Consider the following 12,187-nt stretch of genomic DNA (forward strand, 5'->3'; position numbering starts at 1 on the left):
AACCAGAAGTGAAAGAGTTATAGAGATTAAAAATAAGAAGAAGAGGGCTTCCCTGGTGGCACAATGGTTAAGAATCCTCCTGCCAATGCAGGGGACACGGGTTCGAGCCCTGGCCCAGGAAGATCCCACATGCCGCAGAGCAACTAAGCCTGTGCGCCACAACTATTGAGCCTGCACGCCTAGAGCCCGTGAGCCACAACTACTGAAGCCGGTGACCCCAGAGCCCGTGCTCTGCAACAAGAGAAGCCACCGCAATCAGAGGCCTGCACACCGCAACGAAGAGTAGCCCCCACTCGGTGCAACTAGAGAAAGCCCGCACGCAGCAACAAAGACCCAACGCAGCCAACAATAAATTAATTAATTAATTAAAAATAAGAAGATGGTTCAAGTGACTCTATTAATATCTGGCAAAGTAAACCACAGAACAAAGAAAATTACCAGGGATAATGAGATGTTACAAACTGATAAAAATTAACCAAAAATACTTAATGATCTATAACGTATATGCAATTGTGTTGGGAGCCCCCAAGACCACCCCAGGTTTATTATTCGCAAAGAGGATCCATAGAATTCAGCATATAGGTGTGCTCATCGCTAAGATTTGTTACAACTTAAGGGTACTAAGCAAAATCAGCAAAGGGAAAATGCATAGGGTGACGTCCAGAGGAAAGCAGCAGAAGCTTCTAAGAGTCCTTTCCCAGTGGAGTCACACAATTCATTCCTCCAGCAACGAATTGTGACAACATGTGTGCAGTGTTGTCTACCAGGGCATCTCGTTAGATACTCAATGCTTTCTCCCTAAGATAGGGAATGAGGCAAGAATGTCCATTCTCCCGCTTGTTATTTAACATTGTATTGTAAGTCCTAGCCAGTTCAGTAAAGCAGGAAAAGGATATAAATGGCTTACAGTTTGGGAAGGAAGAACTAAAACCATCCCAATTCTCAGGTGACATGATTATCTGCATAGAAAATCCCATGGAATTTAATTTTTAAATATTAGAGCTAGGACTTCCCTGGTGACACAGTGGTTAAGAATCCACCTGCCAATTCAGGGGACACGGGTTCGAGCCCTGGTCCGGGAAGATCCTACATGCTGAGAAGCAACTAAGCCCATGCACCACAACTACCGAGCCTGCGCTCTAGAGCCCACATGCCACAACTACTGAGCCCATGGGCCACAACTACTGAAGCCCGCGCACCTAGAGCCCGTGCTCCGCAACAAGAGAAGCCACCGCAGTGAGAAACCTGCGCACCGCAATGAAGAGTAGCCCCCGCTCGCCACAACTAGAGAAAGCTCGCATGCAGCAACAAAGACCCAACGCAGCCATAAATAAATAAATTTAAAACATATTAGAGCTAATAAGTAAATTTAGCAACATTGTAGAATATAAGTTCAGCACACAAAAATCAGGCTTATTTCTTTACACTAGCAATGGACAATCAAAACCAAAATTTAAAAACACACATGCAATACTATTTTACAACAGCTCCTCAAAAAATCTAACAAAACATGTACAGGATCTGTGGATGTTGAAAACTACAAGAAGCTGATGAAAGAAATAAAAGAAGACCTAAATAAATGAATATAGTGTTCATGGGTTGACAGATTCAATGTAGTTAAGACATCAATTGTCTCCTAATTGATCTTTAGATTTAATGCAATTCCAATCAAAATCCCAGTAGGAATTTTTTTGTAAATACAGAATAATTGATTCTAAAATGTATGTGGAGGACATTCCCTGGCGGTCCAGTGGTTAGGGTTCTGCTCTTTCACTGCTGAGGGCCCAGGTTCAATCCTTGATTGGGGAACTAAGATACTGCAAGCCGAGCAGGGCAGCCAAAAACATTTTTTTTAATTGAAAAAAATTAAAAATAAAGAATAAAATGTATGTGAAAGAACAAAGGAACTACAACTGTCAAAATAATTTTGAAAGGAGGAACAAAATTGGAGGACTAACATGGATTTTAAGAATTACTATAAAGCTACGATAATCAAGACAGTGTAGTATTGGCAAAGGGATAGATACACCTTTGTAAAATATCAATTGGTCATATTTGTGTGCGAAGGTGTGACTATGAAGGGATGGCACAAGGGAGTTCTGTAGGGTGATGGGACAGTCATGTATCCTTAGTGTGGTGGTGGTTACATGAATACACACATGGGTTAAAACTCACAGAATCCCCAAGGTCAATTTTACTGTATGAGTGATTGATTGATGGCTGCGTTGGGTCTTCATTGCTGTGCGCAGGCTTTCTCTAGTTGCCGCAAGCGGGGGCTACTCTTTGTTGCAGTGTGCGGGCTTCTCACTGCAGTGGCTCCTCTTTTTGTGGAGCATGGGCTCTAGAGCGCAGGCTCAGCAGTTGTGGCGCACAGGCTTAGTTGCTCCGTGGCATGTGGGATCTTCCTGGACCAGGGCTCGAACCCATGTCCCCTGCGTTGGCAGGCGGATTCTTAACCACTGTGCCACCAGGGAAGTCCCTGTATGATTATTTTTTAAATAAATTTTTAAATCTTTGTCAATCGAACAGGTGAGAATCTTTGCTTTCTGTAAGACTGTTTTAACACAGGTGTACGTATGCCTAAACAGTAGTTCTGTTTTCTTTTGCTCTACATATAAAGGGAATCCTAAGTTACGTCCTCTCGTATCTGACTTCTTTCACTTAACATTTTGTCTGTGTGATTTAGTTCATTCCATCTCATAATTGTGTAGTATTCCATGGTATCCATATAACACAATTTATTTATGCACTTCCTATTGATGTATAATTGGCTTGTTTCCGGGTTTTTTACTATTAAAAATAGTTTTACTACATGAACATTCCTGTATCTCTCCCAGGTTTACATGTATGCGTGAGAACGCGCACCACAGCTAGTATAAGATGGCAGAAAGGTAAATCGAACACTACCTAACCACCCAATAGAGAATGACTGAATACACCCTGGCTATGATAGATGATGGCACATCATCAGAATCACTTCAAAACCTGTGAGCCACTGTTTGGATGAGTTACACAAGTGCTCACCAGGGGCTGTTGTGGTGATGACTCATGTCCCTGTAGACTGCAGATGGGTCCCAGTAACGTTTGGGGCAGGGAGCTCACTGAGCTCATCTTGGGGCTCCCGAGGGCAGAGATGAGGACAAACAGGAAGGAGCCTGTGACACAGGCTGCTGGCCGCCCCAGAGCACTCCGGAGAGGGCCTCAATGGGTCCTGGCCCAGGGTTCTGATCTCAGAGCTTCTGCACCTGCCTGCCTGCCGTGAGCACTTCCAGGAAGGCATCCCTGGGCCAGGCCTGAGGCGGCCACTTCAGTCCTGCCCCACCAGCTCTGACCCCCTCCTCCTCCTCCTCTTGGGCAAATCTTCTCTCTCATCTCTACAGGTCACCCTCCATTCATGAGCACCCCCTGCATTAAACTGGGAATGTAATAGTACCTGCTGTGTAGGTGAGGAAACAGGCCCAGAGAGGGCAGGGGCTGGGCCTGCAGCCCCACAGCAGGTCAGCAGGCAGGTTGTGGGTTGTGGTCCTCGTCCTGCAGCAGCGCATCCCCTCAAGCCAAATGGAGCTTTTCTGCTGCTTCTCCCTCCAGGCCTGTGTCTCCCCAGACAAGCAGCCCTGGTGCTCCACTCACCCCAGCCAGGGGTTCTAGACCAGCATTCAGTCTCAGGGAGGGGACTGGGTGGAAGCAGAGCTGGCAGCTGGCCAGGATCTGAATGGGGACTTGGGGGGGGTCTTTTCCTAAACCCCAGGCTCTGTTGGGGCTTCCCCCAGTGCCTTCAGCATCTGTGGCTGTGCCTTCCGGCTATAGCCAAACCTGCCCCAGGATCCAGGCTGCAGACTTCTGAACTCCAGGCTTGGTGGAAAGAAGCATATGATGCAACCTTTCAGTGAGAAAAAGAAGATTAAAACTATGACAACAACTTCCCTTTAACCCTGGAAATGAGCTTCTGGTAGGAGGCAGTAGAGCAGGAGGGAGAGGAAGGCATCTACAGAAGACCCTGAACTTAGACCAGGGTTCTCCAGGAGGAACAGGCAGAGCTGACCCTAGGTACCCCCAGCTGTCCACAGACAGAGAGGGAGCCTCCGAGGGACACCCAGGCCTGGGGCTCACACACCCAGAGGCCTGTGACCCTCTCAGGTGTGAATGTTAAAGCCTCTGTCGTTCCTCTGTCTTTTTTGAAGCCTTCCCAGACTTGGAGATGAGACATCCCTGCTGGCGAAGGCAGGTATAGCTGTGATGTGGACAGTGCGTGGCTGAGCTGTGCCTGGTGACACCAAGACCTCCCATGGGGCCAAGGCTTCAGTCAGGCTTCCATGAATGAAAGGAAAAGGCTGCTTTAACTTAGCAGGCTGCTCAGGTTTGGACCTGGGCTCACCCTGCACCACAGACATCCAGAACGGGAAGTGGGGAGGTTGTAGGATGTGGTCCAGTAACAGCCAGGCTGAGAGCTCAGGACAGAGAGCAGAGGCCACTGTGAGATCAAGATACTGGGCCTAGTAATGAGGAGGAGGGAGAGGAAGATCAGGAAGGCCTCTGCAAAGGACTGGGCTCAGGGCTGATGAAAACATGGACACTCAGGGCCTCAGTTTGCCCACTTGTACACTGGTGATAAAAGTTGAATTTACATGGTGCAGTTGGTGTGAGAAAAGCACGGTTCATGTAAAATGATCAGCCAGTGTCTGGCACAGAGTAACTGCGAGGTTAATGCTGATGGTATTGTTATTTTTATTATTACAAGAATCACTCAGTCTTAATTGTTGACATGCTCTTCTCCCCCGTGGGGTGGGCACCTTGCTCCCTTCAAAGGTAAGCCCCATCTGTCCACCTCTGTGGCTCCAGTGTGGGGACACTGGCAGTCACCATAGAGGCCTGGTGAAGGAGGGAGTGTTTGATAGGGAGAATAATGGCCCCCGAATGATAGCCATGTCCTAAACCACAGGACCTGGAATATGCCACCTTACATGGTAACAGGGACTTTGCAAATATGATTAAATTTAAGCATTTTGAGATGGGGAGATTGTCCTGGATTGGGCCCAGTGTAATCACGAGGGTCCTTGTAAGTGAAAGACGAAGGCAGGAAAGAAAGAGAGTGATTCGATGTGAGAAAAGACTCCACTGGCTATTGCTGGGCTTTAAAGATGGAAAAAAGGGGCCAAGGACTGCAGGCCACCTCTAGACACTGGAAAAGGCAAGGGAATGATTTCTCCCCGAGAGCCTCCAGAAGGCCCAGAAGGAACACAGCCCTGAGGACACCTTGTGAGACTTCTGAACTCCAGAACTGAAAGATAATACATTTGTGTTGTTTTAAGCCACTGAGTTTGGTGTAAATTTGTTACATCATTAATAGGAAACTACTAGATAGGGAAACACATGTCCTCCCCACTCCCTTCCTTCCTTCTCAGGCGCCCATTTCCGTCAGAAATGCCCAGTCCTGTGGCCCCTACGAGGTGGTGGCCCTGTCCCCTCTGTCAACCTCAGAAACAGGGGGAGACTGAGGAGGGTACAGGTCCCCTGGGGAGGGTATATTAGGACCCAGTGCTTCTCAAGGGGGCAGGCAGGGAAGGGGCCTGGGGTACAAAGGAGGCCCCCACATTGCCCATTATTCCACCTACTACAATAATACACATACTTGAGGGTGGGGACAAGGTGACGTGAGTGACAGTAATTGTGAGATCTAGAGGGGGGCTGATAACAACTGATGTTTACTTGCTGTACCAAGCACTTCCCTAGGTGAATGATGTATTATCTCATTTAACCTTCACCATGACCCTGTGAGGAGGGAAAGTTATTACCCCTGATGACAGAAAAGCAAAGGGAGGCACAGAGAGCTTGAGTAACTTGCCCATCACGTGACATCATGGAAATTTAGTCCTGGACTGTGTCATTCCAGAGCCCCTCCTCTTGCTCACCCTACTCCACTGACTGGATTACTAGATTAATCAAATGTTGTCATGGGGAATTCCCTGGCCATCCAGTGGTTAGGAGTCGGCTCTTTCACTGCTGTGGCCCAGGTTCAATCCCTGGTCAGGGAACTAAGATCTCACAAGCGTGGTGCAGCCTGAAAAAAAAAATGTGGTCATGAGTGAGGGCCATTACACATGTTTTCTCCAAAGCCCAGTGGGCATTAGCCCCCTTTTATGAATGAGGAACTGAAGCTAGGAGAGAATAGATGACTTGCCTAAGGTCACACAACCAGGACTTGGGGTTCTGGCCTTTAAATGAGATTTGCCAGGCTCTGAAACCACATTTCCTCAGTTATTATGAGTGTGAATGAGGTCCAAGGGGAGATGGACTCCAACATCTGAGGACAAAATGGGCAGACCCTCTCCATCCCCTCAGAGACAGCTGTCTCCACACCACGGCTGATGTCAGGAGATAAAGAATAAACAATTCCCCCAAATATGACTTCCACAGACAGGGCTGAGGGAACCTCAGTAACTTCCAGGGCTGAAGGCAAGAGGACCCTGATCCCAGAGGAGGTTCTTTTTGGTTTTTTTTATGTTTTAATTTTACACATTTATTATTTTTTAACATCTTTATTGGAGTATAATTACTTTACAATGTTGTGTTAATTTCTGCTGTATAACAAAGTGAATCAGCTGTATGTATGCATATATCCCCATATCCTCTCCCTCTTGAGCCTCCCTCCCACCCTCCCTATCCCACCCCTCTAGGTGGTCACAAAGCACGGAGCTGATCTCCCTGTGCTATGCGGCTGCTTCCCACTAGCTAGCTATTTCACAGTTGGTAGTATATATAAGTCCATGCCACTCTCTCACTTCGTCCCAGCTTACCCTGCCCCCTCCCCGTGTCCTCAAGTGCATTCTTTACACCAGAGGAGGTTCTGAAGGAAGTAGTCTACACTTTGTGGTCTAGACAAGGAAATTGGGGTGGCTCAGACCCTGTGTGGAGGAGTCCCAGAGTGTCACATTGCTCCCCATTCTCACTGCATTTTTAGTTGTTTCTTTGGGTTTTTTTTAACCTGAGAAATGTACATCTTAATGAATATTAATGAATTTCACATCCATGAACAATCACCCAGATCAAGCAGTATACCATTATCCACATTCCAGAAGTCCCCTGGGTCCCTTCTCAATCATATTCCTCCGTCCACCAGAAGTAAACACTATTATGACTTGGTCATTATCATTCCCTTGATTTTCTTTATAATTTTACCACTAGCAATGGATTCGTTTTGGCTGTTTTTGAACTTCATGTAAATGGATCATACAGTGTGCAATCATTTATGTTTGGCCTCTTTTGCTCCATGTATTCGTGATCTTTCATTCTCATTGTACAATATTCCATTCTGTGAATACACAACTTATTTATATACTTCGTGGCACTTCTGGTTTTTCTATTTTTAGTTTTTAATATATTCTAGATTTGAGCCTTTCATCAGTTAAATGTGCTTCAATTATCTTCTCCCAATTTGTGTCCCAATTTGTGGTTTTCATTCTTTATGGTGTTTTTTGATCAATAGACATTCTTAATTTTAATGTAATTGAATGTTTTATAATTGTCATTTAGTGTTTTTCTGTCTTATTTAAGTAAAACTTTCCTATCTTCTATATTCTACTATTTTAAAGTCTTAAAGCTCTTTGGGGGACTTCCCTGGTGGTCCAGTGGTTAAGAACCCATCTTGCAATGCAGGGGACGCAGGGGATCCCTGGTCAGGGAGCTAAGATCCCACATGCTGCAGAGCAACTGAGCCCACGCACCACAACTAAGACCCGATGCAGCCCAAAAATAAATAAATAAATATTTTTTTAAAAAGCTCTTTAGTTTTGCCTTTCACATTTAGGTTTTCAATCCACCTAGTATTATTTTTATTTGTGTTGTGAGGTAAGGATCCAATTTCATTTTTTTTTCTATATGGATAACTGATTGTTCCATTTATCAGAAGTCCAACCATTCCCCACTGGTTTCACAGTACCTCCTTGGCCACCTATTCTCTGTCTACATTATGAATGGGTCTGTTTCTGAGACCACTCGTCTTTCACTCGTCTATTTGTCTACCCTTGCAGCAATATCACACCATCTTTTCTTTTTGCGGTACACTGGCCTCTCACTGTTGTGGCCTCTCCCGTTGTGGAGCACAGGCTCCGGACGCGCAGGCTCAGCGGCCATGGCTCATGGGCCCAGCCGCTCTGCAGCATGTGGGATCTTCCCGGACCGGGGCACGAACCCGTGTCCCCTGCATTGGCAGGCAGACTCTGAACCACTGCGCCACCAGGGAAGCCCAATATCACACCATCTTAATTGCTATACCTTTAAAATAAATATGGGTGCCCTGGCTAGTTGGCACTTCCACATAAATTTAAGAATTAACTTGTTAGGATACACACACACAAATCTATTGAAATCATGATTGTATTTGTATTGAACCTATAAAACAGTATAGAGGGAACTGACAGCTTTATGACATTGACTCTTCCATTCGATGAACATGTATATCTATTTATTTAGTCTTTTTAAATATAGATTGATCTATTTATTTATTTATGTATTTATTTATTTATGGCTGAGTTGGGTCTTCCATTGCTGTGCGCGGGCTTTTCTCTAGTTGCGGCGAGCGGGGGCTACTCTTCATGGCAGTGCGCAAGCTTCTCACTGCGGTGGCTTCTCTTGTTGCGGAGCACAGGCTCTAGGTATGCAGGCTTCAGTAGTTGTGGCTTGTGGGCTCTAGAGAGCAGGCTCAGTAGTTGTGGCACACGGGCTTAGTTGCTCCACAGTATGTGGGATCTTCCCAGACCAGGGCTCGAACCCGTGTCCCCTGAACTGGTGGGCAGATTCTTAACCACTGCACCACCAGGGAAGCCCCTATTTAGTCTTTTAAAATGTCTTTCGATAAGGTTTTATATTTTTCCCAAAAAAATCTTGGCCTCTTTTGTTACTTTCTAAGTAGTTCATACATGGTATCTTTATTAAAATTTTCTTAGTTTGTTGTTAGCATATAAAAGCAATAGATTTTTTTAAAGGCATTTTTTTTAATTTATTTATTTTTGGCTGCATTGGGTCTTCATTGCTGTGCACGGGCTTTCTCTAGTTGCGGTGAGCAGGGGCACCTCTTCATTGTGGTGCACGGGCTTCTCATTGCAGTGGCTTCTCTTGTTGTGGAGCACAGGCTTTAGGCACGCAGGCTTCAGTAGTTGTGGTGCATGGGCTCAGTAGTTGTGGCCCGCGGGCTTATTTGCTCTGCGGCATGTAGTATCTTCCTAGACCAGGGCTTGAACCCGTATCCCCTGCATTGGCAGGCGGATTCTTAACCACTGCGCAACCAGTGAAGTCCCTAAAAGCAATAGATTTTTAAATATGGATTTTGTATCAGAAATCTTCTTAAATTCTTAAAAATTCTAATAATTTATCCATGCACTATTTTGGATTTTCTAAATATACGGTGGTATCATCTACAAATAATGACAATTCTGTTCTTCATTTCCAATTTTTAAACATTTTATTTCTCTTCCTTGCCTTACTGTGCCTGCTAGACCCTCCAGTACAATGCTGAGCAGAAATGGTGATAGCAGGCATCTTTGCCACGTTCCAAATGTCAAAGCTCTTAACATTTCACTTCTGTCATTTACTGTAAATCTTTGTAGATACCCTTTAAGAAAATTTATTCAACTAATTTGCTAAGATTTTTAAAATCATGAATAGATGTCGAATTTTATCTAACCCTTTCTCTACATTTATTAAGATGATTGTGGTTTTTCTCCTTTAATCTGCTAATGAGGCAAATTATGCTGATTGAGTTCAAGTGCTAAACCACATCACAGGTTTACAATAAATCTAACTTGATCATATTATTCTTTTTTAATATATTGGATTTAGGCAGTGCTATAGAGTGAATGTTTGTGTCCCCTCAAAATTCATATGTTGAAACCTAATCCCCAGTGTGACGGTATTAGAAGGTAGGGTCTTTGGGAGGTGACTAGGTCATGAGAGTGGAGCCCTCATGAATGGCATTCGTGCCCTTATAAAAGAGACCCTAGAGAGCAACCTTGCCCCTTCACTATGTGAGGACACAGCGAGAAGACAGCCGTCTAGGAACCAGGAAGTTGGTCCTCACCAGACAGCAAATCTGCCGGCACCTTGATCTTAGACTTCCCAGCCTCCGTAACTGTGAGAAATAGATGTTTGTTGTTTATTAGCCACCTAGTCTACACTATTTTGTTATAGTAGCCTGAACAGACTAAGACAGGCAGTTATCATTTAGCTTAAAATAGTTACATCTATCTTCTGGAGATTGTTCTGTAATATTCTTTTCTTACTCATCAGGTTTTAGTATCAAGGTTATAGCAGCCCCATAAATTGAATTAGGAATGCTCCCTCTTTTTCTACACTCTGGAATTGGTTCTATAAAATTGGAATTATTATTATCATAAATAATTATTATAAATAATAATTCTTATTCCTGGAGTATTTCACCAGTGAAGCCATCTGGAGACAGTTTTGGCAAGTTATATGTCTGTAGTGAGTTGTCCATTTTACCTAATTTTCAACCCAATTGGCATAAAGTTGCTTTTTTGGACATTGAGCAAATTGTCACATCAGTGGAGGGCCACAGACACATGTCTGGACTTTGATATTTGACAAAGTCAGAATATGCTCATTGAAAGGTGAAATAATGGGTGTGTTGAATTTGTTTTCACTAGCTGTTTTCCACTTCCAGACCTCTGCAATGCTATTCCTTCTTACTGGACTGCCTTCTCTTCCCCTTCATCACCTAGTGGATTCCTTCTTGCTTTGTCTGGTGTTTTTGTTGTTGTGGGTGAGGGTGGGGGGAGTTGGTTTGCTTGTTTGTGCACCACGCGGCTTGCAGGATCTTAGTTCCCTGACCAGGGATCTAACCCGGTCCCTGGCAGTGAAAGCACCAGGTCCTAACCACTGGACCACCAGGGAATTCCCGCTTCTTGTTTTTTAAAATGCAGTTCAGGTACCACATCCTCCAAGAAGGCTTCCAGAGTTCCCACAGTGGACTAAGCATCTGTCCCAGGGTCCCCGCAGCTCACTGGATCCATCACTGCTAATGTACTAACCACACTGCACTGAAATTCTTTCTCTGCGTCTGTCTCCCCCACTAGACTGTGGGCTCCTTCCTCTGTGTCCTCAGAGCAGAGCAGACGTCAACACTTGTGGAACTAAAGTGAGCTGTAACCACTGAATGACTAACTAAGTTCTCTAGCCATGTCTCTATATTTTCCCACATACGTTTGTTTGTTCTTTTATTTCATTCAATAGGTATTTATTGAAAACTTACTATGTGCCAGGTAGTGTTCTAGAAGAGTGGCCAGTGAGGAAAGAGGAAAACTACGAGAGTATGGTATCCTGGAAACCAAGTGAAGAAAGGATTTCAAGGCTGAGGAGATGGTTAACTGTGTCAAAGGCTGCCAATAGGTCAAGTAAGACGAGGTCTGAGACTTGACTGTTGATAGAACAATGTGAATATCATCAGTGACTTCAGCACTTTTGCTGAAGTGGTTGGGCAAAAAATACAATTGTGGTTAAGGAAAAGCACTGGAGCCCTGGGGGAGAAGGACTGAAGAAAGCTGGTATAAAGTTTTGCTGTGAAAGGAAGCAAACAAATATATGGTGTTTTATTTTGCTATGCAGAGTTTTTTATTTGCATGCAGTATATACATCTAGCCTTTCTTTCAAAGCTTCTGGGTTTCCAGTTTTGAGTTAGAATGCAATGTCTGTGGACAGCAACTCTGAAATGAATTTTTCACAGCACATTAAGTCCTCTGTCCTTTCTGAGGCCTCCTCAATCTTGAGGGCAGAGGGCTCTCCCTGCTAGTGTCAAAGGCTGTGTTTGGGGGGTTTTTTTCCACTAACCTCAAAACCTTGTGGCTGATCCACAACAAATATCCCCTCAACCACAGCTGACCACATGTCATGCAGTCATGTATGTGACACCAAACACTCATGTGGCCACCATTCTTCCTCCCTCCCTGGCAGAATGTGAAAAAGACCAAAGGACCTGCCCCCCAAAGACCACCAGACCACATGGATTAGTACCATAAGATGAGGTGACACAGATCCTCAAGGACATATTGAAGCAGCAGCAGCAGGCAATGACCACATCCCACCCACCCCTACCCACTCCCCACCGTGGTCCTCCCACAGAACGTGACCACCCTGCACATTCAGACCCGAACAGGAGAACATTGCACAACAAGACACA

This window comes from Pseudorca crassidens, chromosome X, assembly GCF_039906515.1.
Source record: "Pseudorca crassidens isolate mPseCra1 chromosome X, mPseCra1.hap1, whole genome shotgun sequence".
Lineage (NCBI taxonomy): Eukaryota > Metazoa > Chordata > Mammalia > Artiodactyla > Delphinidae > Pseudorca > Pseudorca crassidens.